We start from the raw sequence: 25,441 nt of genomic DNA, 5'->3' as shown, positions 1-25,441 counted from the left end.
TTCGGTGTTCATTCACCCACAAATTGCAAAGCGAAGTGTCATAAGCCTAAAGAAAGCAAAACAGGTTATTTTGGGTTCCATCTACTTAAAAAGAAGATGATAACGCTCTGATTGGGCTTATTTCAAATTGGTGTTTTAGGGGTTAGAATGCACATTCACTCAAAAATGACAGAATGAAATGTTTGTTAGGAGCCAAAATCAAGCATAGGTTCCATCTCAATCGAAAGAGGACGAATAAGCTTGGGGGGTTTTTTTCGGTGTTCATTCACCCACAAATTGCAAAGCGATGTGTCGTAAGCCTAAAGAATCAAAACAGGTTATTTTGGGTTCCATCTACATCAAAAGAAGTTGGTATCGCTCTGATTGGGCTTTTTTCAAATTGGTATTTTTGGGGTTAGAATGCACATCCACCCAAAAATAGAGTGAAATGTTTGCTATCACCCCAAATCAAGCATAGGTGTTTGGTTCCATCTCAATCAAAAGAGGGCGTGTTCTTTGGTGTTAATACACATTTACCCAGAATTAGCAAAAGTATGTAATGAGACCAAAATGACAAAAGACCGTCTTTTCCCATCCATGTGCGTAGAAAGAAGACGAATAAGCATCGAGTAGGCTTATTTCAATTCGCATGGTGTTTTTTGGGTGTGCACCAGAATCAACCCCAACCAAAGCAAAAAGGTTTTTTGGGTTCCATCTACATAATTGTTTGATTCCAGCCCAAATCAACCATAGGTGTTTTGGTTCCATCTCAATCGAAAGAGGACGAATAAGCTTGGATTGTTCTTTCGGTGTTCATTCACCCACAAATTGCAAAGCGAAGTGTCATAAGCCTAAAGAAAGCAAAACAGGTTATTTGGGGTTCCATCTACTTAAAAAGAAGATGATAACGCTCTGATTGGGCGTATTTCAAATTGGTGTTTTGGGGGTTAGAATGCACATTCACTCAAAAATGACAGAATGAAATGTTTGTTAGGAGCCAAAATCAAGCATAGGTTCCATCTCAATCGAAAGAGGACGAATAAGCTTGGGGGTTTTTTCGGTGTTCATTCACCCACAAATTGCAAAGCAAAGTGTCGTAAGCCTAAAGAATCAAAACAGGTTATTTTGGGTTCCATCTACATCAAAAGAAGTTGGTAACGCTCTGATTGGGCTTTTTTCAAATTGGTGTTTTTGGGGTTAGAATGCACATCCACCCAAAAATCGCAGAGTGAAATGTTTGCTATCACCCCAAATCAAGCATAGGTGTCTTGGTTCCATCTCAGTAGAAAGAGGGCGAATAAGCTTGGATTGTTCTTTCGGTGTTCATTCACCCACAAATAGCAAAGCCTAAACAAAGGAAAACAGGTTGTTTTGGGTTCCATCTACCAAGAAAGAAGAATCTTGGATCTCACTTATTTCAAAGTCGTGTTCTTTGGTGTTAATACACATTTACCCAGAATTAGCAAAATTATGTAATGAGACCAAAATGACAAAAGACCGTCTTTTCCCATCCATGTGCGTAGAAAGAAGACGAATAAGCATCGAGTAGGCTTATTTCAATTCGCACGGTGTTTTTTGGGTGTGCACCAGAATCAACCCCAACCAAAGCAAAACAGGTTATTTTGGGTTCCATCTACTTAAAAAGAAGATGATAACGCTCTGATTGGGCTTTTTTCAAATTGGTGTTTTTGGAGTTAGAATGCACATCCACCCAAAATCGCAGTGAAATGTTTGCTATCACCCCAAATCAAGCATAGGTGTTTTGGTTCCATCTCAATCGAAAGAGGGTGAATAAGCTTGGATTCTTTTTTTTCGGTGTTCATTCACCCACAAATTGCAAAGCGGTGTCATAAGCCTAAAGAAAGCAAAACAGGTTATTTTGGGTTCCATCTACTTAAAAAGAAGATGATAACGCTCTGATTGGGCTTATTTCAAATTGGTGTTTTGGGGGTTAGAATGCACATTCACTCAAAAATGACAGAATGAAATGTTTGTTAGGAGCCAAAATCAAGCATAGGTTCCATCTCAATCGAAAGAGGACGAATAAGCTTGGGGGTTTTTTTCGGTGTTCATTCACCCACAAATTGCAAAGCGAAATGTCGTAAGCCTAAAGAATCAAAACAGCTTATTTTGGGTTCCATCTACATCAAAAGAAGTTGGTAACGCTCTGATTGGGCTTTTTTCAAATTGGTGTTTTTGGGGTTAGAATGCACATCCACCCAAAAATAGAGTGAAATGTTTGCTATCACCCCAAATCAAGCATAGGTGTTTTGGTTCCATCTCAATAGAAAGAGGGAGAATAAGCTTGGATTGTTCTTTCGGTGTTCATTCACCCACAAATAGCAAAGCCTAAACAAAGGAAAACAGGTTGTTTTGGGTTCCATCTACCAAGAAAGAAGAATCTTGGATCTCACTTATTTCAAAGTCGTGTTCTTTGGTGTTAATACACATTTACCCAGAATTAGCAAAATTATGTAATGAGACCAAAATGACAAAAGACCGTCTTTTCCCATCCATGTGCGTAGAAAGAAGACGAATAAGCATCGAGTAGGCTTATTTCAATTCGCACGGTGTTTTTTGGGTGTGCACCAGAATCAACCCCAACCAAAGCAAAACAGGTTATTTTGGGTTCCATCTACTTAAAAAGAAGATGATAACGCTCTGATTGGGCTTTTTTCAAATTGGTGTTTTTGGGGTTAGAATGCACATCCACCCAAAATCGCAGTGAAATGTTTGCTATCACCCCAAATCAAGCATAGGTGTTTTGGTTCCATCTCAATCGAAAGAGGGTGAATAAGCTTGGATTCTTTTTTTTCGGTGTTCATTCACCCACAAATTGCAAAGCGAAGTGTCATAAGCCTAAAGAAAGCAAAACAGGTTATTTTGGGTTCCATCTACTTAAAAAGAAGATGATAACGCTCTGATTGGGCTTATTTCAAATTGGTGTTTTGGGGGTTAGAATGCACATTCACTCAAAAATGACAGAATGAAATGTTTGTTAGGAGCCAAAATCAAGCATAGGTTCCATCTCAATCGAAAGAGGACGAATAAGCTTGGGGGGGGGTTTTTCGGTGTTCATTCACCCACAAATTGCAAAGCGATGTGTCGTAAGCCTAAAGAATCAAAACAGGTTATTTTGGGTTCCATCTACATCAAAAGAAGTTGGTATCGCTCTGATTGGGCTTTTTTCAAATTGGTATTTTTGGGGTTAGAATGCACATCCACCCAAAAATAGAGTGAAATGTTTGCTATCACCCCAAATCAAGCATAGGTGTTTGGTTCCATCTCAATCAAAAGAGGGCGTGTTCTTTGGTGTTAATACACATTTACCCAGAATTAGCAAAAGTATGTAATGAGACCAAAATGACAAAAGACCGTCTTTTCCCATCCATGTGCGTAGAAAGAAGACGAATAAGCATCGAGTAGGCTTATTTCAATTCGCATGGTGTTTTTTGGGTGTGCACCAGAATCAACCCCAACCAAAGCAAAAAGGTTTTTTGGGTTCCATCTACATAATTGTTTGATTCCAGCCCAAATCAACCATAGGTGTTTTGGTTCCATCTCAATCGAAAGAGGACGAATAAGCTTGGATTGTTCTTTCGGTGTTCATTCACCCACAAATTGCAAAGCGAAGTGTCATAAGCCTAAAGAAAGCAAAACAGGTTATTTTGGGTTCCATCTACTTAAAAAGAAGATGATAACGCTCTGATTGGGCGTATTTCAAATTGGTGTTTTGGGGGTTAGAATGCACATTCACTCAAAAATGACAGAATGAAATGTTTGTTAGGAGCCAAAATCAAGCATAGGTTCCATCTCAATCGAAAGAGGACGAATAAGCTTGGGGGTTTTTTCGGTGTTCATTCACCCACAAATTGCAAAGCGAAGTGTCGTAAGCCTAAAGAATCAAAACAGGTTATTTTGGGTTCCATCTACATCAAAAGAAGTTGGTAACGCTCTGATTGGGCTTTTTTCAAATTGGTGTTTTTGGGGTTAGAATGCACATCCACCCAAAAATAGAGTGAAATGTTTGCTATCACCCCAAATCAAGCATAGGTGTTTAGGTTCCAGCTCAATAGAAAGAGGGAGAATAAGCTTGGATTGTTCTTTCGGTGTTCATTCACCCACAAATAGGAAAGCCTAAACAAAGGAAAACAGGTTGTTTTGGGTTCCATCTACCAAGAAAGAAGAATCTTGGATCTCACTTATTTCAAAGTCGTGTTCTTTGGTGTTAATACACATTTACCCAGAATTAGCAAAGTATGTAATGAGACCAAAATGACAAAAGACCGTCTTTTCCCATCCATGTGCGTAGAAAGAAGACGAATAAGCATCGAGTAGGCTTATTTCAATTCGCATGGTGTTTTTTGGGTGTGCACCAGAATCAACCCCAACCAAAGCAAAAAGGTTTTTTGGGTTCCATCTACATAATTGTTTGATTCCAGCCCAAATCAACCATAGGTGTTTTGGTTCCATCTCAATCGAAAGAGGACGAATAAGCTTGGATTGTTCTGTCGGTGTTCATTCACCCACAAATTGCAAAGCGAAGTGTCATAAGCCTAAAGAAAGCAAAACAGGTTATTTTGGGTTCCATCTACTTAAAAAGAAGATGATAACGCTCTGATTGGGCTTATTTCAAATTGGTGTTTTGGGGGTTAGAATGCACATTCACTCAAAAATGACAGAATGAAATGTTTGTTAGGAGCCAAAATCAAGCATAGGTTCCATCTCAATCGAAAGAGGACGAATAAGCTTGGGGGTTTTTTTCGGTGTTCATTCACCCACAAATTGCAAAGCGAAGTGTCGTAAGCCTAAAGAATCAAAACAGGTTATTTTGGGTTCCATCTACATCGAAGTTGGTAACGCTCTGATTGGGCTTTTTTCAAATTGGTGTTTTTGGGGTTAGAATGCACATCCACCCAAAAATAGAGTGAAATGTTTGCTATCACCCCAAATCAAGCATAGGTGTTTAGGTTCCAGCTCAATAGAAAGAGGGAGAATAAGCTTGGATTGTTCTTTCGGTGTTCATTCACCCACAAATTGCAAAGCGGTGTCATAAGCCTAAAGAAAGCAAAACAGGTTATTTTGGGTTCCATCTACTTAAAAAGAAGATGATAACGCTCTGATTGGGCTTTTTTCAAATTGGTGTTTTTGGGGTTAGAATGCACATCCACCAAAAATCGCAGTGAAATGTTTGCTATCACCCCAAATCAAGCATAGGTGTTTTGGTTCCATCTCAATCGAAAGAGGGCGAATAAGCTTGGATTCTTTTTTTTCGGTGTTCATTCACCCACAAATTGCAAAGCGGTGTCATAAGCCTAAAGAAAGCAAAACAGGTTATTTTGGGTTCCATCTACTTAAAAAGAAATGATAACGCTCTGATTGGGCTTATTTCAAATTGGTGTTTTGGGGGTTAGAATGCACATTCACTCAAAAATGACAGAATGAAATGTTTGTTAGGAGCCAAAATCAAGCATAGGTTCCATCTCAATCGAAAGAGGACGAATAAGCTTGGGGGTTTTTTTTCGGTGTTCATTCACCCACAAATTGCAAAGCGAAGTGTCGTAAGCCTAAAGAATCAAAACAGGTTATTTTGGGTTCCATCTACTTAAAAAGAAGATGATAACGCTCTGATTGGGCTTATTTCAAATTGGTGTTTTGGGGGTTAGAATGCACATTCACTCAAAAATGACAGAATGAAATGTTTGTTAGGAGCCAAAATCAAGCATAGGTTCCATCTCAATCGAAAGAGGACGAATAAGCTTGGGGGTTTTTTTTCGGTGTTCATTCACCCACAAATTGCAAAGCGAAGTGTCGTAAGCCTAAAGAATCAAAACAGGTTATTTTGGGTTCCATCTACATCAAAAGAAGTTGGTATCGCTCTGATTGGGCTTTTTTCAAATTGGTATTTTTGGGGTTAGAATGCACATCCACCCAAAAATAGAGTGAAATGTTTGCTATCACCCCAAATCAAGCATAGGTGTTTTGGTTCCATCTCAATCGAAAGAGGGCGTGTTCTTTGGTGTTAATACACATTTACCCAGAATTAGCAAAAGTATGTAATGAGACCAAAATGACAAAAGAACGTCTTTTCCCATCCATGTGCGTAGAAAGAAGACGAATAAGCATCGAGTAGGCTTATTTCAATTCGCATGGTGTTTTTTGGGTGTGCACCAGAATCAACCCCAACCAAAGCAAAAAGGTTTTTTGGGTTCCATCTACATAATTGTTTGATTCCAGCCCAAATCAACCATAGGTGTTTTGGTTCCATCTCAATCGAAAGAGGACGAATAAGCTTGGATTGTTCTTTCGGTGTTCATTCACCCATAAATTGCAAAGCGAAGTGTCATAAGCCTAAAGAAAGCAAAACAGGTTATTTTGGGTTCCATCTACTTAAAAAGAAGATGATAACGCTCTGATTGGGCGTATTTCAAATTGGTGTTTTGGGGGTTAGAATGCACATTCACTCAAAAATGACAGAATGAAATGTTTGTTAGGAGCCAAAATCAAGCATAGGTTCCATCTCAATCGAAAGAGGACGAATAAGCTTGGGGGGTTTTTTCGGTGTTCATTCACCCACAAATTGCAAAGCGAAGTGTCGTAAGCCTAAAGAATCAAAACAGGTTATGTTGGGTTCCATCTACTTAAAAAGAAATGATAACGCTCTGATTGGGCTTATTTCAAATTGGTGTTTTGGGGGTTAGAATGCACATTCACTCAAAAATGACAGAATGAAATGTTTGTTAGGAGCCAAAATCAAGCATAGGTTCCATCTCAATCGAAAGAGGACGAATAAGCTTGGGGTTTTTTTTTCGGTGTTCATTCACCCACAAATTGCAAAGCGAAGTGTCGTAAGCCTAAAGAATCAAAACAGGTTATTTTGGGTTCCATCTACTTAAAAAGAAGATGATAACGCTCTGATTGGGCTTATTTCAAATTGGTGTTTTGGGGGTTAGAATGAACATTCACTCAAAAATGACAGAATGAAATGTTTGTTAGGAGCCAAAATCAAGCATAGGTTCCATCTCAATCGAAAGAGGACGAATAAGCTTGGGGTTTTTTTTTCGGTGTTCATTCACCCACAAATTGCAAAGCGAAGTGTCGTAAGCCTAAAGAATCAAAACAGGTTATTTTGGGTTCCATCTACATCAAAAGAAGTTGGTATCGCTCTGATTGGGCTTTTTTCAAATTGGTATTTTTGGGGTTAGAATGCACATCCACCCAAAAATAGAGTGAAATGTTTGCTATCACCCCAAATCAAGCATAGGTGTTTTGGTTCCATCTCAATCGAAAGAGGGCGTGTTCTTTGGTGTTAATACACATTTACCCAGAATTAGCAAAAGTGTGTAATGAGACCAAAATGACAAAAGACCGTCTTTTCCCATCCATGTGCGTAGAAAGAAGACGAATAAGCATCGAGTAGGCTTATTTCAATTCGCATGGTGTTTTTTGGGTGTGCACCAGAATCAACCCCAACCAAAGCAAAAAGGTTTTTTGGGTTCCATCTACATAATTGTTTGATTCCAGCCCAAATCAACCATAGGTGTTTTGGTTCCATCTCAATCGAAAGAGGACGAATAAGCTTGGATTGTTCTTTCGGTGTTCATTCACCCATAAATTGCAAAGCGAAGTGTCATAAGCCTAAAGAAAGCAAAACAGGTTATTTTGGGTTCCATCTACTTAAAAAGAAGATGATAACGCTCTGATTGGGCGTATTTCAAATTGGTGTTTTGGGGGTTAGAATGCACATTCACTCAAAAATGACAGAATGAAATGTTTGTTAGGAGCCAAAATCAAGCATAGGTTCCATCTCAATCGAAAGAGGACGAATAAGCTTGGGGGTTTTTTTCGGTGTTCATTCACCCACAAATTGCAAAGCGAAGTGTCGTAAGCCTAAAGAATCAAAACAGGTTATTTTGGGTTCCATCTACATCAAAAGAAGTTGGTAACGCTCTGATTGGGCTTTTTTCAAATTGGTGTTTTTGGGGTTAGAATGCACATCCACCCAAAAATAGAGTGAAATGTTTGCTATCACCCCAAATCAAGCATAGGTGTTTTGGTTCCATCTCTATAGAAAGAGGGAGAATAAGCTTGGATTGTTCTTTCGGTGTTCATTCACCCACAAATAGCAAAGCCTAAACAAAGGAAAACAGGTTGTTTTGGGTTCCATCTACCAAGAAAGAAGAATCTTGGATCTCACTTATTTCAAAGTCGTGTTCTTTGGTGTTAATACACATTTACCCAGAATTAGCAAAATTATGTAATGAGACCAAAATGACAAAAGACCGTCTTTTCCCATCCATGTGCGTAGAAAGAAGACGAATAAGCATCGAGTAGGCTTATTTCAATTCGCACGGTGTTTTTTGGGTGTGCACCAGAATCAACCCCAACCAAAGCAAAACAGGTTATTTTGGGTTCCATCTACTTAAAAAGAAGATGATAACGCTCTGATTGGGCTTTTTTCAAATTGGTGTTTTTGGGGTTAGAATGCACATCCACCCAAAATCGCAGTGAAATGTTTGCTATCACCCCAAATCAAGCATAGGTGTTTTGGTTCCATCTCAATCGAAAGAGGGCGAATAAGCTTGGATTCTTTTTTTTCGGTGTTCATTCACCCACAAATTGCAAAGCGAAGTGTCATAAGCCTAAAGAAAGCAAAACAGGTTATTTTGGGTTCCATCTACTTAAAAAGAAGATGATAACGCTCTGATTGGGCGTATTTCAAATTGGTGTTTTGGGGGTTAGAATGCACATTCACTCAAAAATGACAGAATGAAATGTTTGTTAGGAGCCAAAATCAAGCATAGGTTCCATCTCAATCGAAAGAGGACGAATAAGCTTGGGGGTTTTTTTCGGTGTTCATTCACCCACAAATTGCAAAGCGAAGTGTCGTAAGCCTAAAGAATCAAAACAGGTTATTTTGGGTTCCATCTACATCAAAAGAAGTTGGTAACGCTCTGATTGGGCTTTTTTCAAATTGGTGTTTTTGGGGTTAGAATGCACATCCACCCAAAAATAGAGTGAAATGTTTGCTATCACCCCAAATCAAGCATAGGTGTTTTGGTTCCATCTCAATAGAAAGAGTTAGAATAAGCTTGGATTGTTCTTTCGGTGTTCATTCACCCACAAATAGCAAAGCCTAAACAAAGGAAAACAGGTTGTTTTGGGTTCCATCTACCAAGAAAGAAGAATCTTGGATCTCACTTATTTCAAAGTCGTGTTCTTTGGTGTTAATACACATTTACCCAGAATTAGCAAAATTATGTAATGAGACCAAAATGACAAAAGACCGTCTTTTCCCATCCATGTGCGTAGAAAGAAGACGAATAAGCATCGAGTAGGCTTATTTCAATTCGCACGGTGTTTTTTGGGTGTGCACCAGAATCAACCCCAACCAAAGCAAAACAGGTTATTTTGGGTTCCATCTACTTAAAAAGAAGATGATAACGCTCTGATTGGGCTTTTTTCAAATTGGTGTTTTTGGGGTTAGAATGCACATCCACCCAAAATCGCAGTGAAATGTTTGCTATCACCCCAAATCAAGCATAGGTGTTTTGGTACCATCTCAATCGAAAGAGGGAGAATAAGCTTGGATTCTTTTTTTTCGGTGTTCATTCACCCACAAATTGCAAAGCGAAGTGTCATAAGCCTAAAGAAAGCAAAACAGGTTATTTTGGGTTCCATCTACTTAAAAAGAAGATGATAACGCTCTGATTGGGCTTATTTCAAATTGGTGTTTTGGGGGTTAGCATGCACATTCACTCAAAAATGACAGAATGAAATGTTTGTTAGGAGCCAAAATCAAGCATAGGTTCCATCTTAATCGAAAGAGGACGAATAAGCTTGGGGGTTTTTTTCGGTGTTCATTCACCCACAAATTGCAAAGCGAAGTGTCGTAAGCCTAAAGAATCAAAACAGGTTATTTTGGGTTCCATCTACATCAAAAGAAGCTGGTATCGCTCTGATTGGGCTTTTTTCAAATTGGTATTTTTGGGGTTAGAATGCACATCCACCCAAAAATAGAGTGAAATGTTTGCTATCACCCCAAATCAAGCATAGGTGTTTTGGTTCCATCTCAATCAAAAGAGGGCGTGTTCTTTGGTGTTAATACACATTTACCCAGAATTAGCAAAAGTATGTAATGAGACCAAAATGACAAAAGACCGTCTTTTCCCATCCATGTGCGTAGAAAGAAGACGAATAAGCATCGAGTAGGCTTATTTCAATTCGCATGGTGTTTTTTGGGTGTGCACCAGAATCAACCCCAACCAAAGCAAAAAGGTTTTTTGGGTTCCATCTACATAATTGTTTGATTCCAGCCCAAATCAACCATAGGTGTTTTGGTTCCATCTCAATCGAAAGAGGACGAATAAGCTTGGATTGTTCTTTCGGTGTTCATTCACCCATAAATTGCAAAGCGAAGTGTCATAAGCCTAAAGAAAGCAAAACAGGTTATTTTGGGTTCCATCTACTTAAAAAGAAGATGATAATGCTCTGATTGGGCGTATTTCAAATTGGTGTTTTGGGGGTTAGAATGCACATTCACTCAAAAATGACAGAATGAAATGTTTGTTAGGAGCCAAAATCAAGCATAGGTTCCATCTCAATCGAAAGAGGACGAATAAGCTTGGGGGGTTTTTTCAATGTTCATTCACCCACAAATTGCAAAGCGAAGTGTCGTAAGCCTAAAAAATCAAAACAGATTATTTTGGGTTCCATCTACATCAAAAGAAGTTGGTAACGCTCTGATTGGGCTTTTTTCAAATTGGTGTTTTTGGGGTTAGAATGCACATCCACCCAAAAATCGCAGAGTGAAATGTTTGCTATCACCCCAAATCAAGCATAGGTGTCTTGGTTCCATCTCAGTAGAAAGAGGGCGAATAAGCTTGGATTGTTCTTTCCGTGTTCATTCACCCACAAATAGCAAAGCCTAAACAAAGGAAAACAGGTTGTTTTGGGTTCCATCTACCAAGAAAGAAGAATCTTGGATCTCACTTATTTCAAAGTCGTGTTCTTTGGTGTTAATACACATTTACCCAGAATTAGCAAAGTATGTAATGAGACCAAAATGACAAAAGACCGTCTTTTCCCATCCATGTGCGTAGAAAGAAGACGAATAAGCATCGAGTAGGCTTATTTCAATTCGCATGGTGTTTTTTGGGTGTGCACCAGAATCAACCCCAACCAAAGCAAAAAGTTTTGGGTTCCATCTACATAATTGTTTGATTCCAGCCCAAATCAACCATAGGTGTTTTGGTTCCATCTCAATCGAAAGAGGACGAATAAGCTTGGATTTTTTTTTCCGGTGTTCATTCACCCACAAATTGCAAAGCGAAGTGTCATAAGCCTAAAGAAAGCAAAACAGGTTATTTTGGGTTCCATCTACTTAAAAAGAAGATGATAACGCTCTGATTGGGCTTATTTCAAATTGGTGTTTTGGGGGTTAGAATGCACATTCACTCAAAAATGACAGAATGAAATGTTTGTTAGGAGCCAAAATCAAGCATAGGTTCCATCTCAATCGAAAGAGGACGAATAAGCTTGGGGGGTTTTTTTCGGTGTTCATTCACCCACAAATTGCAAAGCGAAGTGTCGTAAGCCTAAAGAATCAAAACAGGTTATTTTGGGTTCCATCTACTTAAAAAGAAGATGATAACGCTCTGATTGGGCTTATTTCAAATTGGTGTTTTGGGGGTTAGAATGCACATTCACTCAAAAATGACAGAATGAAATGTTTGTTAGGAGCCAAAATCAAGCATAGGTTCCTTCTCAATCGAAAGAGGACGAATAACCTTGGGGGTTTTTTTCGGTGTTCATTCACCCACAAATTGCAAAGCGAAGTGTCGTAAGCCTAAAGAATCAAAACAGGTTATTTTGGGTTCCATCTACATCAAAAGAAGTTGGTAACGCTCTGATTGGGCTTTTTTCAAATTGGTGTTTTTGGGGTTAGAATGCACATCCACCCAAAAATCGCAGAGTGAAATGTTTGCTATCACCCCAAATCAAGCATAGGTGTTTTGGTTCCATCTCAATAGAAAGAGGGAGAATAAGCTTGGATTGTTCTTTCGGTGTTCATTCACCCACAAATAGCAAAGCCTAAACAAAGGAAAACAGGTTGTTTTGGGTTCCATCTACCAATAAAGAAGAATCTTGGATCTCACTTATTTCAAAGTCGTGTTCTTTGGTGTTAATACACATTTACCCAGAATTAGCAAAATTATGTGATGAGACCAAAATGACAAAAGACCGTCTTTTCCCATCCATGTGCGTAGAAAGAAGACGAATAAGCATCGAGTAGGCTTATTTCAATTCGCACGGTGTTTTTTGGGTGTGCACCAGAATCAACCCCAACCAAAGCAAAACAGGTTATTTTGGGTTCCATCTACTTAAAAAGAAGATGATAACGCTCTGATTGGGCTTTTTTCAAATTGGTGTTTTTGGGGTTAGAATGCACATCCACCCAAAATCGCAGTGAAATGTTTGCTATCACCCCAAATCAAGCATAGGTGTTTTGGTTCCATCTCAATCGAAAGAGGGCGAATAAGCTTGGATTCTTTTTTTTCGGTGTTCATTCACCCACAAATTGCAAAGCGAAGTGTCGTAAGCATAAAGAATCAAAACAGGTTATTTTGGGTTCCATCTACTTAAAAAGAAATGATAACGCTCTGATTGGGCTTATTTCAAATTGGTGTTTTGGGGGTTAGAATGCACATTCACTCAAAAATAGAGTGAAATGTTTGCTATCACCCCAAATCAAGCATAGGTGTTTTGGTTCCATCTCAATAGAAAGAGGGAGAATAAGCTTGGATTGTTCTTTCGGTGTTCATTCACCCACAAATAGCAAAGCCTAAACAAAGGAAAACAGGTTGTTTTGGGTTCCATCTACCAAGAAAGAAGAATCTTGGATCTCACTTATTTCAAAGTCGTGTTCTTTGGTGTTAATACACATTTACCCAGAATTAGCAAAATTATGTAATGAGACCAAAATGACAAAAGACCGTCTTTTCCCATCCATGTGCGTAGAAAGAAGACGAATAAGCATCGAGTAGGCTTATTTCAATTCGCACGGTGTTTTTTGGGTGTGCACCAGAATCAACCCCAACCAAAGCAAAACAGGTTATTTTGGGTTCCATCTACTTAAAAAGAAGATGATAACGCTCTGATTGGGCTTTTTTCAAATTGGTGTTTTTGGGGTTAGAATGCACATCCACCCAAAATCGCAGTGAAATGTTTGCTATCACCCCAAATCAAGCATAGGTGTTTTGGTTCCATCTCAATCGAAAGAGGGTGAATAAGCTTGGATTCTTTTTTTTCGGTGTTCATTCACCCACAAATTGCAAAGCGAAGTGTCATAAGCCTAAAGAAAGCAAAACAGGTTATTTTGGGTTCCATCTACTTAAAAAGAAGATGATAACGCTCTGATTGGGCTTATTTCAAATTGGTGTTTTGGGGGTTAGAATGCACATTCACTCAAAAATGACAGAATGAAATGTTTGTTAGGAGCCAAAATCAAGCATAGGTTCCATCTCAATCGAAAGAGGACGAATAAGCTTGGGGGTTTTTTTCGGTGTTCATTCACCCACAAATTGCAAAGCGAAGTGTCGTAAGCCTAAAGAATCAAAACAGGTTATTTTGGGTTCCATCTACATCAAAAGAAGTTGGTAACGCTCTGATTGGGCTTTTTTCAAATTGGTGTTTTTGGGGTTAGAATGCACATCCACCCAAAAATAGAGTGAAATGTTTGCTATCACCCCAAATCAAGCATAGGTGTTTTGGTTCCATCTCAATAGAAAGAGGGAGAATAAGCTTGGATTGTTCTTTCGGTGTTCATTCACCCACAAATAGCAAAGCCTAAACAAAGGAAAACAGGTTGTTTTGGGTTCCATCTACCAAGAAAGAAGAATCTTGGATCTCACTTATTTCAAAGTCGTGTTCTTTGGTGTTAATACACATTTACCCAGAATTAGCAAAATTATGTAATGAGACCAAAATGACAAAAGACCGTCTTTTCCCATCCATGTGCGTAGAAAGAAGACGAATAAGCATCGAGTAGGCTTATTTCTATTCGCACGGTGTTTTTTGGGTGTGCACCAGAATCAACCCCAACCAAAGCAAAACAGGTTATTTTGGGTTCCATCTACTTAAAAAGAAGATGATAACGCTCTGATTGGGCTTTTTTCAAATTGGTGTTTTTGGGGTTAGAATGCACATCCACCCAAAATCGCAGTGAAATGTTTGCTATCACCCCAAATCAAGCATAGGTGTTTTGGTACCATCTCAATCGAAAGAGGGAGAATAAGCTTGGATTCTTTTTTTTCGGTGTTCATTCACCCACAAATTGCAAAGCGAAGTGTCATAAGCCTATAGAAAGCAACACAGGTTATTTTGGGTTCCATCTACTTAAAAAGAAGATGATAACGCTCTGATTGGGCTTATTTCAAATTGGTGTTTTGGGGGTTAGAATGCACATTCACTCAAAAATGACAGAATGAAATGTTTGTTAGGAGCCAAAATCAAGCATAGGTTCCATCTCAATCGAAAGAGGACGAATAAGCTTGGGGGTTTTTTTCGGTGTTCATTCACCCACAAATTGCAAAGCGAAGTGTCGTAAGCCTAAAGAATCAAAACAGGTTATTTTGGGTTCCATCTACATCAAAAGAAGTTCGTATCGCTCTGATTGGGCTTTTTTCAAATTGGTATTTTTGGGGTTAGAATGCACATCCACCCAAAAATAGAGTGAAATGTTTGCTATCACCCCAAATCAAGCATAGGTGTTTTGGTTCCATCTCAATCAAAAGAGGGCGTGTTCTTTGGTGTTAATACACATTTACCCAGAATTAGCAAAGTATGTAATGAGACCAAAATGACAAAAGACCGTCTTTTCCCATCCATGTGCGTAGAAAGAAGACGAATAAGCATCGAGTAGGCTTATTTCAATTCGCATGGTGTTTTTTGGGTGTGCACCAGAATCAACCCCAACCAAAGCAGAAAGGTTTTTTGGGTTCCATCTACATAATTGTTTGATTCCAGCCCAAATCAACCATAGGTGTTTTGGTTCCATCTCAATCGAAAGAGGACGAATAAGCTTGGATTTTTTTCCCCGGTGTTCATTCACCCACAAATTGCAAAGCGAAGTGTCATAAGCCTAAAGAAAGCAAAACAGGTTATTTCGGGTTCCATCTACTTAAAAAGAAGATGATAACGCTCTGATTGGGCTTATTTCAAATTGGTGTTTTGGGGGTTAGAATGCACATTCACTCAAAAATGACAGAATGAAATGTTTGTTAGGAGCCAAAATCAAGCATAGGTTCCATCTCAATCGAAAGAGGACGAATAAGCTTGGGGGGGTTTTTTCGGTGTTCATTCACCCACAAATTGCAAAGCGAAGTGTCGTAAGCCTAAAAAATCAAAACAGGTTATTTTGGGTTCCATCTACTTAAAAAGAAGATGATAACGCTCTGATTGGGCTTATTTCAAATTGGTGTTTTGGGGGTTAGAATGCACATTCACTCAAAAATGACAGAATGAAATGTTTGTTAGGAGCCAAAATCAAGCATAGGTTCCTTCTCAATCGAAAGAGGACGAATAACCTTGGGGGTTTTTTTCGGTGTTCATTCACCCACAAATTGCAAAGCGAAGTGTCGTAAGCCTAAAGAATCAAAACAGGTTATTTTGGGTTCCATCTACATCAAAAGAAGTTGGTAACGCTCTGATTGGGCTTTTTTCAAATTGGTGTTTTTGGGGTTAGAATGCACATCCACCCAAAAATCGCAGAGTGAAATGTTTGCTATCACCCCAAATCAAGCATAGGTGTTTTGGTTCCATCTCAATGGAAAGAGGGAGAATAAGCTTGGATTGTTCTTTCGGTGTTCATTCACCCACAAATAGCAAAGCCTAAACAAAGGAAAACAGGTTGTTTTGGGTTCCATCTACCAAGAAAGAAGAATCTTGGATCTCACTTATTTCAAAGTCGTGTTCTTTGGTGTTAATACACATTTACCCAGAATTAGCAAAATTATGTAATGAGACCAAAATGACAAAAGACCGTCTTTTCCCATCCATGTGCGTAGAAAGAAGACGAATAAGCATCGAGTAGGCTTATTTCAATTCGCATGGTGTTTTTTGGGTGTGCACCAGAATCAACACCAACCAAAGCAAAACAGGTTATTTTGGGTTCCATCTACTTAAAAAGAAGATGATAACGCTCTGATTGGGCTTTTTTCAAATTGGTGTTTTTGGGGTTAGAATGCACATCCACCCAAAAATAGAGTGAAATGTTTGCTATCACCCCAAATCAAGCATAGGTGTTTTGGTTCCATCTCAATCAAAAGAGGGCGTGTTCTTTGGTGTTAATACACATTTACCCAGAATTAGCAAAAGTATGTAATGAGACCAAAATGACAAAAGACCGTCTTTTCCCATCCATGTGCGTAGAAAGAAGACGAATAAGCATCGAGTAGGCTTATTTCAATTCGCATGGTGTTTTTTGGGTGTGCACCAGAATCAACCCCAACCAAAGCAAAAAGGTTTTTTGGGTTCCATCTACATAATTGTTTGATTCCAGCCCAAATCAACCATAGGTGTTTTGGTTCCATCTCAATCGAAAGAGGACGAATAAGCTTGGATTGTTCTTTCGGTGTTCATTCACCCATAAATTGCAAAGCGAAGTGTCATAAGCCTAAAGAAAGCAAAACAGGTTATTGTGGGTTCCATCTACTTAAAAAGAAGATGATAACGCTCTGATTGGGCGTATTTCAAATTGGTGTTTTGGGGGTTAGAATGCACATTCACTCAAAAATGACAGAATGAAATGTTTGTTAGGAGCCAAAATCAAGCATAGGTTCCATCTCAATCGAAAGAGGACGAATAAGCTTGGGGGGTTTTTTCGATGTTCATTCACCCACAAATTGCAAAGCGAAGTGTCGTAAGCCTAAAGAATCAAAACAGGTTATTTTGGGTTCCATCTACATCAAAAGAAGTTGGTAACGCTCTGATTGGGCTTTTTTCAAATTGGTGGTTTTGGGGTTAGAATGCACATCCACCCAAAAATCGCAGAGTGAAATGTTTGCTAACACCCCAAATCAAGCATAGGTGTCTTGGTTCCATCTCAGTAGAAAGAGGGCGAATAAGCTTGGATTGTTCTTTCGGTGTTCATTCACCCACAAATAGCAAAGCCTAAACAAAGGAAAACAGGTTGTTTTGGGTTCCATCTACCAAGAAAGAAGAATCTTGGATCTCACTTATTTCAAAGTCGTGTTCTTTGGTGTTAATACACATTTACCCAGAATTAGCAAAGTATGTAATGAGACCAAAATGACAAAAGACCGTCTTTTCCCATCCATGTGCGTAGAAAGAAGACGAATAAGCATCGAGTAGGCTTATTTCAATTCGCACGGTGCTTTTTGGGTGTGCACCAGAATCAACCCCAACCAAAGCAAAACAGGTTATTTTGGGTTCCATCTACTTAAAAAGAAGATGATAACGCTCTGATTGGGCTTTTTTCAAATTGGTGTTTTTGGGGTTAGAATGCACATCCACCCAAAATCGCAGTGAAATGTTTGCTATCACCCCAAATCAAGCATAGGTGTTTTGGTTCCATCTCAATCGAAAGAGGGCGAATAAGCTTGGATTCTTTTTTTTCGGTGTTCATTCACCCACAAATTGCAAAGCGAAGTGTCGTAAGCCTAAAGAATCAAAACAGGTTATTTTGGGTTCCATCTACTTAAAAAGAAATGATAACGCTCTCATTGGGCTTATTTCAAATTGGTGTTTTGGGGGTTAGAATGCACATTCACTCAAAAATAGAGTGAAATGTTTGCTATCACCCCAAATCAAGCATAGGTGTTTTGGTTCCATCTCAATAGAAAGAGGGAGAATAAGCTTGGATTGTTCTTTCGGTGTTCATTCACCCACAAATAGCAAAGCCTAAACAAAGGAAAACAGGTTGTTTTGGGTTCCATCTACCAAGAAAGAAGAATCTTGGATCTCACTTATTTCAAAGTCGTGTTCTTTGGTGTTAATACACATTTACCCAGAATTAGCAAAATTATGTAATGAGACCAAAATGACAAAAGACCGTCTTTTCCCATCCATGTGCGTAGAAAGAAGACGAATAAGCATCGAGTAGGCTTATTTCAATTCGCACGGTGTTTTTTGGGTGTGCACCAGAATCAACCCCAACCAAAGCAAAACAGGTTATTTTGGGTTCCATCTACTTAAAAAGAAGATGATAACGCTCTGATTGGGCTTTTTTCAAATTGGTGTTTTTGGGGTTAGAATGCACATCCACCCAAAATCGCAGTGAAATGTTTGCTATCACCCCAAATCAAGCATAGGTGTTTTGGTTCCATCTCAATCGAAAGAGGGCGAATAAGCTTGGATTCTTTTTTTTCGGTGTTCATTCACCCACAAATTGCAAAGCGAAGTGTCGTAAGCCTAAAGAATCAAAACAGGTTATTTTGGGTTCCATCTACATCAAAAGAAGTTGGTAACGCTCTGATTGGGCTTTTTTCAAATTGGTGTTTTTGGGGTTAGAATGCACATCCACCCAAAAATAGAGTGAAATGTTTGCTATCACCCCAAATCAAGCATAGGTGTTTTGGTTCCATCTCTATAGAAAGAGGGAGAATAAGCTTGGATTGTTCTTTCGGTGTTCATTCACCCACAAATAGCAAAGCCTAAACAAAGGAAAACAGGTTGTTTTGGGTTCCATCTACCAAGAAAGAAGAATCTTGGATCTCACTTATTTCAAAGTCGTGTTCTTTGGTGTTAATACACATTTACCCAGAATTAGCAAAGTATGTAATGAGACCAAAATGACAAAAGACCGTCTTTTCCCATCCATGTGTGTAGAAAGAAGACGAATAAGCATCGAGTAGGCTTATTTCAATTCGCACGGTGCTTTTTGGGTGTGCACCAGAATCAACCCCAACCAAAGCAAAACAGGTTATTTTGGGTTCCATCTACTTAAAAAGAAGATGATAACGCTCTGATTGGGCTTTTTTCAAATTGGTGTTTTTGGGGTTAGAATGCACATCCACCCAAAATCGCAGTGAAATGTTTGCTATCACCCCAAATCAAGCATAGGTGTTTTGGTTCCATCTCAATCGAAAGAGGGCGAATAAGCTTGGATTCTTTTTTTTCGGTGTTCATTCACCCACAAATTGCAAAGCGAAGTGTCGTAAGCCTAAAGAATCAAAACAGGTTATTTTGGGTTCCATCTACTTAAAAAGAAATGATAACGCTCTGATTGGGCTTATTTCAAATTGGTGTTTTGGGGGTTAGAATGCACATTCACTCAAAAATAGAGTGAAATGTTTGCTATCACCCCAAATCAAGCATAGGTGTTTTGGTTCCATCTCAATAGAAAGAGGGAGAATAAGCTTGGATTGTTCTTTCGGTGTTCATTCACCCACAAATAGCAAAGCCTAAACAAAGGAAAACAGGTTGTTTTGGGTTCCATCTACCAAGAAAGAAGAATCTTGGATCTCACTTATTTCAAAGTCGTGTTCTTTGGTGTTAATACACATTTACCCAGAATTAGCAAAGTATGTAATGAGACCAAGATGACAAAAGACCGTCTTTTCCCATCCATGTGTGTAGAAAGAAGACGAATAAGCATCGAGTAGGCTTATTTCAATTCGCACGGTGCTTTTTGGGTGTGCACCAGAATCAACCCCAACCAAAGCAAAACAGGTTATTTTGGGTTCCATCTACTTAAAAAGAAGATGATAACGCTCTGATTGGGCTTTTTTCAAATTGGTGTTTTTGGGGTTAGAATGCACATCCACCCAAAATCGCAGTGAAATGTTTGCTATCACCCCAAATCAAGCATAGGTGTTTTGGTTCCATCTCAATCGAAAGAGGGCGAATAAGCTTGGATTCTTTTTTTTCGGTGTTCATTCACCCACAAATTGCAAAGCGAAGTGTCGTAAGCCTAAAGAATCAAAACAGGTTATTTTGGGTTCCATCTACTTAAAAAGAAATGATAACGCTCTGATTGGGCTTATTTCAAATTGGTGTTTTGGGGGTTAGAATGCACATTCACTCAAAAATAGAGTGAAATGTTTGCTATCACCCCAAATCAAGCATAGGTGTTTTGGTTCCATCTCAATAGAAAGAGGGAGAATAAGCTTGGATTGTTCTTTCGGTGTTCATTCACCCACAAATAGCAAAGCCTAAACAAAGGAAAACAGGTTGTTTTGGGTTCCATCTACCAAGAAAGAAGAATCTTGGATCTCACTTATTTCAAAGTCGTGTTCTTTGGTGTTAATACACATTTACCCAGAATTAGCAAAATTATGTAATGAGACCAAAATGACAAAAGACCGTTGTCAGGGGTTCAGGAGCAGAGGGACAGGGAAGGGAGGAATTAGAGACCGAGGGAGAGGAATCCGAGGGAGAAGTCAGCGATGATAGCCGTCCAAGGTCTCTAAGTCTCTCCAGCGAATCAGAGGATTCACAGAAAGGGGCTCCCGTGATCAGAGCAAGGGGGTTGCCAAGGGGAACACCCCAGGAGGGAGGGGCCAGAGAGGGCTCAGAGAGCAGCAGCTGGAAATCGGGACCAGCTTCCCCACCGGAGAGCAGTAGGGGGGAGGAGCCCCAGGCATCGGGAGCAGGCAGCTCTCCGTCAGCGGAAGGACAGGAGTCAGGGTTAGCCACGCCTGCATCAGAGAGCGAGGAAACGGTCAAAAGGAAGGTCAGGGGCAGCGCGCGCGCGCCAAGTTCAAATGTACAAGAGGGTGGCGCCATAAGCAGCCCGGAGAGGGAGCCGGGTCCCAAAGCCCGCCGAAGAGAGGGGGAGGAGTCCGAGGGGTCCGCATCCGAAGCGTCCAGGAAGGAAGGCACCCAGGGGGGTAGTAGGACCCAGAGGCGGAAGGAGAAACGCAGAAGGTGGAGTAAGGCTAGAGTGTTGAACTGGTGTACAGGGGGCGGAGACTCAGATGAGGCTTCGCTGGTCTAGGGTCTAGACGTAGAGATGCACGCTAGGGTTTGAAAATGGGAACTAAACTTCAATAAAGACTTTGTACAGTTCCGCTGGCTAGCGTTGGTCTTCTGTGAGCTGGGACCTGGAGGCAGTCTCTGACAGTAAGCCTCATCTCTAATTTTCACCGGTTTTCTTCGCCTCAAGCATCGCTACGGGAGCGAGGCAGGGAGGGCAGAAGACTGGTGCCTTGCGAGCTCACAAAAGTCAGGCGAGATGACTACAGAACAGAAAATAGCTTCCCTGCAAGAAGCGGTGACACAACTCAGCGCTGAAATAATCGCATCCAGGAAGAGAGAGGAAGAAGCGGCGGCTGCCTGCAGAGATCTTCAAGCCAGGTTAGAGGGGCTTGCGAAGCAGGGGCTACCGGGACCCAGATCCGAGGGGATTGGGTTGGGGAAAAGAGGAGCCAGCATTGTATCTCATTTTGATGGGAATTTGCAGCAGTACCCCAATTTCCGAGCAGACGTGCTGTTTGCGCTGCAGCTGTTGGAGAGAGACTTTAGAGATGAGCAAGAGAAAGTGGGGTTCATCCTGTCCCATTTGCATGGGGACGCGAAAGCATGGCTGCGAAATCTGTGGAGGGACAAGGATCCAGCGCTCCAAAGCGCAGATGCATTCATTAAGGCGATGGATTCCTGTTTCTTATCAAACATAGACATTGATATTGCCAGAAAGGACATATTTGGGCTAAGACAAGGGAAAGCCAGCGTCAGGCAGTATCATTCCAGGTTTTTTGCATTGGTCAACGCGCTGAATTGGGATAAGGATTCTCCGCCAGTTAGAGACCTTTTTTTGGAGGGATTGAGCCCACAGATCAAAGATGAGATGGCACGGGGAGAGAGACCCACAACCACTCAGCAAGTGGTGGAAAGAGCGCTGTCGATTGGGGTGAGGCAGGAAGAACGGCCATGGAGCAAAGAAGAAGGACGTTGGGGACGCACACCAGGGAGGGTGCCCCCCCTCTTGTCTAGAGAGACAGCGCGTGCGCAGTCCACGCCTCCACAGGGAGGGGGCGAAGAGCAGATGGAGATTGGAGGTGCTAGGGCTCTCTCAGCTAATAGAGCCTTAACACCGGGAGCAGTAAAACCGAAGCTGCCTAGAAGGAACAGGAAGTGCTATATATGTGAGAGTGAGGAGCATCTGGCGAAAGAGTGTCCCCAGAGGCTCCGCAAGCAAACTGCAGCCTCAGTGACAGTATTGGAAACAACTCAGCAGAGAGAACCACAGCAGGGAAACGACGAAGTCTGGCTGGAATAGGAGGCACTGGGGCCCAGCCAGACAAGTCAGTGAAGAAGTCCCCGGAGATTTTGCAGCCCACAGACCCCCTCCCGCCCAAACCAGTGGTGCAGCTCACCGCATCGCTCCAGCTGCCCAATGGACTCACCTTAGAAGTGCCTATCACAATTGACTCTGGCAGTAATGCAGACTTTATAGGACTGGAGTTCATTCAACGACACAACATAGCTTTACTGCCAGCCACGCTGCCCCTGAAGGTTGTCACGGTGGATGGCAGGGAACTGCTAGGGGGGCAGGTGGTGCAGCAGACGCCGCCGATGGTGATGCACATTGGGAATCACCGGGAGGTCATCAGCTTCAATGTCACCCAACTGTCAGACACGCCTGTAGTATTAGGCATGAGTTGGCTGCACAGGCACAGCCCAGCGTTGGCTTGGTACCAGCGCCAACTAACGTTTGGATCCTCCTACTGTGCAGAACACTGCATCATACCCAGCCCAGAGGAGGAAGAGGAGGACCCGCAGTTACAGTTGGGCACGCTGCAAGCAGTACCCCACAAGTATGCGGAGTTTTTGGAGGTTTTCTGCGAGAAGGAGGCGGACAAGCTACCTCCTCACAGACCCTATGATTGCAAGATTGACCTCCTGCCGGGGGCGACGCTGCCAACGGGGAAACTGTACTCCATGTCTGAGGATGAACTGCAGGAACTCAGGGAGTTCATAGATCACAATTTGCAGCGTGGGTTCATCCGGGAGTCGAAAGCGGTGGGAGGCAGTCCAGTATTCTTTGTGAAGAAGCGGGACACGCCCCAACGGAGGCTGGTGGTGGATTTCAGGATCTTAAACTCGAAAACCAAGCCCTCAGCTTTCCCCATGCCCAAGATAGACGACCTGCTCGCGACGGTGCGGAAAGGACGCGTTTTCACCAAGTTGGATCTACGTGGGGCGTACAACCTGATTCGCATGCGCGAGGGCGACGAGTGGAAGACGGCCATGTTCACGCCACTGGGCACCTACGAATACAGAGTTATGCCCTTCGGATTGCAAAATGGCTCTCACACTTTCCAAGCCTTTATGCATCATGTGCTGGCGGGGCTCCTTTACAAGAAGTGCGTATGCTTCCTGGACGACATCCTGATTTTTTCAGAATCGCGCGAGGCGCACGAGAGGGATGTCAGGGAAGTTCTGCAGAGACTGAAGGAGCACAGGCTGTACGCCAAGCTGGAGAAGTGCCAGTTCGACGTGACGGAGGTGGATTTCCTGGGCTACAAGCTGTCAGACAAGGGGCTCGCCATGGACAGCGCCAAGGTTAGCGCAGTTTTGGACTGGAAAAGCCCACGCAATCGGAAGGAAGTCCAGCGGTTTGTCGGCTTTGCCAACTTTTACCGCAAGTTCATCAAGGGATTTGCCATGCAGACAGCGGCCATCACCGACACGCTCAGCTCCAAGAAGAAGAAATTCATCTGGACGGAGCAAGCGGAGCAGTCCTTTCAGAGACTCAAGCGGCTCTTCGCGTCAGAGGAGCAGCTGCTGCATGTGAATCCCAGCAGACCCATGAGGGTGGAGACAGACGCCTCAGACAGAGCCGTGGGAGCTGTCCTGTTGCAACAAGACCAGCAGGGGGACTGGAGGCCGTGCGCCTTCTACTCGAGGAAGCTCAGCAAGTCGGAGCAGAATTATACCATCTGGGACAGGGAGTTGCTAGCCATCCATGCAGCGTTCAAGGCATGGCGGCACTTCCTTATCGGAGCCAGACACACAGTGCAGGTCCACACGGACCACAAGAATCTGGAGTACTGGCGCACGGCTAGGTTCCTCAACCAGCGACACATTAGATGGGCGGAGTTCTTCGCGGACTTCGACTTTAAGATAGAGTACATTCCGGGCGACAACAACGTGATGGCGGATGCTTTGTCCAGAAAGCCGCAATACCTGGAGGAGGCGGCACTGCCGGCGGCCAAGCACATTTTCGCACCGGAAGCGTGGGCATGCGCGTCGGCAACCGTGGACCTGGAGGCCGTCCGTCGAGCGCTGCGGGAAGACCCCTTTGCACAGGCCAGGATGGAGGAGGTGCACAGGGGCACAGCGAGGGCCGACGAGTTCCAGATACGCGATGGGTTGCTCCTCCACAAGGGAGCACTCTACGTGCCGGGAGACGACCTCCGCGCAAGGGTTCTGCAGCAGCTACACGACGCTCCCACAGCCGGGCACTTTGGCAAAGAAAAGACTGTCGAACTAGTAGCCAGAGACTTTTGGTGGCCCAAGATGCGGGGGGAAGTCGCGGATTACGTCGCGAGATGTGACACCTGCCAAAGGGCCAAGTCAGTTCACAAACCGCCGGCGGGATTGCTGGAACCGCTGCAAACACCGGCTGAACCGTGGGAGAGGGTGGCCCTGGACTTCGTCACGGATCTGCCCAGTTCGAGGGGAAAGACAGCAGTGCTAGTGGTGGTGGACATGTTTACTAAAATGGCACACTTCATTCCGTGTGCGAAGGTAGCCACGGCAGAGCAGACCGCCAAACTGTTCATTGACCACGTGTTCAAGGTTCACGGTCTGCCACGATCTATTCTCTCCGACCGGGGGCGACAGTTCATCTCGAACTTCTGGCAGAAGCTGATGGGCATTCTGAACGTCAAAGTCAATTTGGCGTCGGCGAGACACCCACAGACCAACGGACAAGCGGAGAGGGTCAACGCCATCATGCAGCAGTACCTGAGATGCTACGCCAATCAGCAGCCCACGACATGGGTGGACTACCTGCCACTCGCTGAGTTCGCTTACAACAATACGAAGCACGTGTCGACGGGGGTGACGCCGTTCTTTGCCAACAACGGGAGGCATCCCAGAACCTTCCCGAGTTTAGAGAGAGTGGGGGAGGGGGAGCCACAGGCAGTGGAAGCCTTAGCGTCGGAGTTGCAGGAAGTCCACGAACAGCTCAGGAGGCAGTTAGAACTCGCAAAACACGCATACAAAGTGCAGGCAGACAGACACAGAAGAGTTGGGGAAGACATACAGGTGGGAGACTGGGTCTGGTTAGCAGCGCAAGCAGTGCCGACCAGATCGTTAGCGAAGAAGAAGCTAGGACATAAGCAGCTAGGACCTTACCAAGTCCAGGCACAGGTCAATCCAGTGGCCTTCCGGTTAGCGCTTCCGGAGGGTTCCAGGATGCATCCGGTGTTCCATAGATCAGTGCTCACGCCCTACAAAGCACCTCATAGATTTCAGGAGCCAAACACAGCAC

This window comes from Podarcis melisellensis, assembly GCF_964234715.1.
Source record: "Podarcis melisellensis genome assembly, chromosome: 17".
Classification (NCBI taxonomy): Eukaryota; Metazoa; Chordata; class Lepidosauria; order Squamata; family Lacertidae; genus Podarcis; species Podarcis melisellensis.
This window is presented reverse-complemented; position numbering follows the sequence as displayed.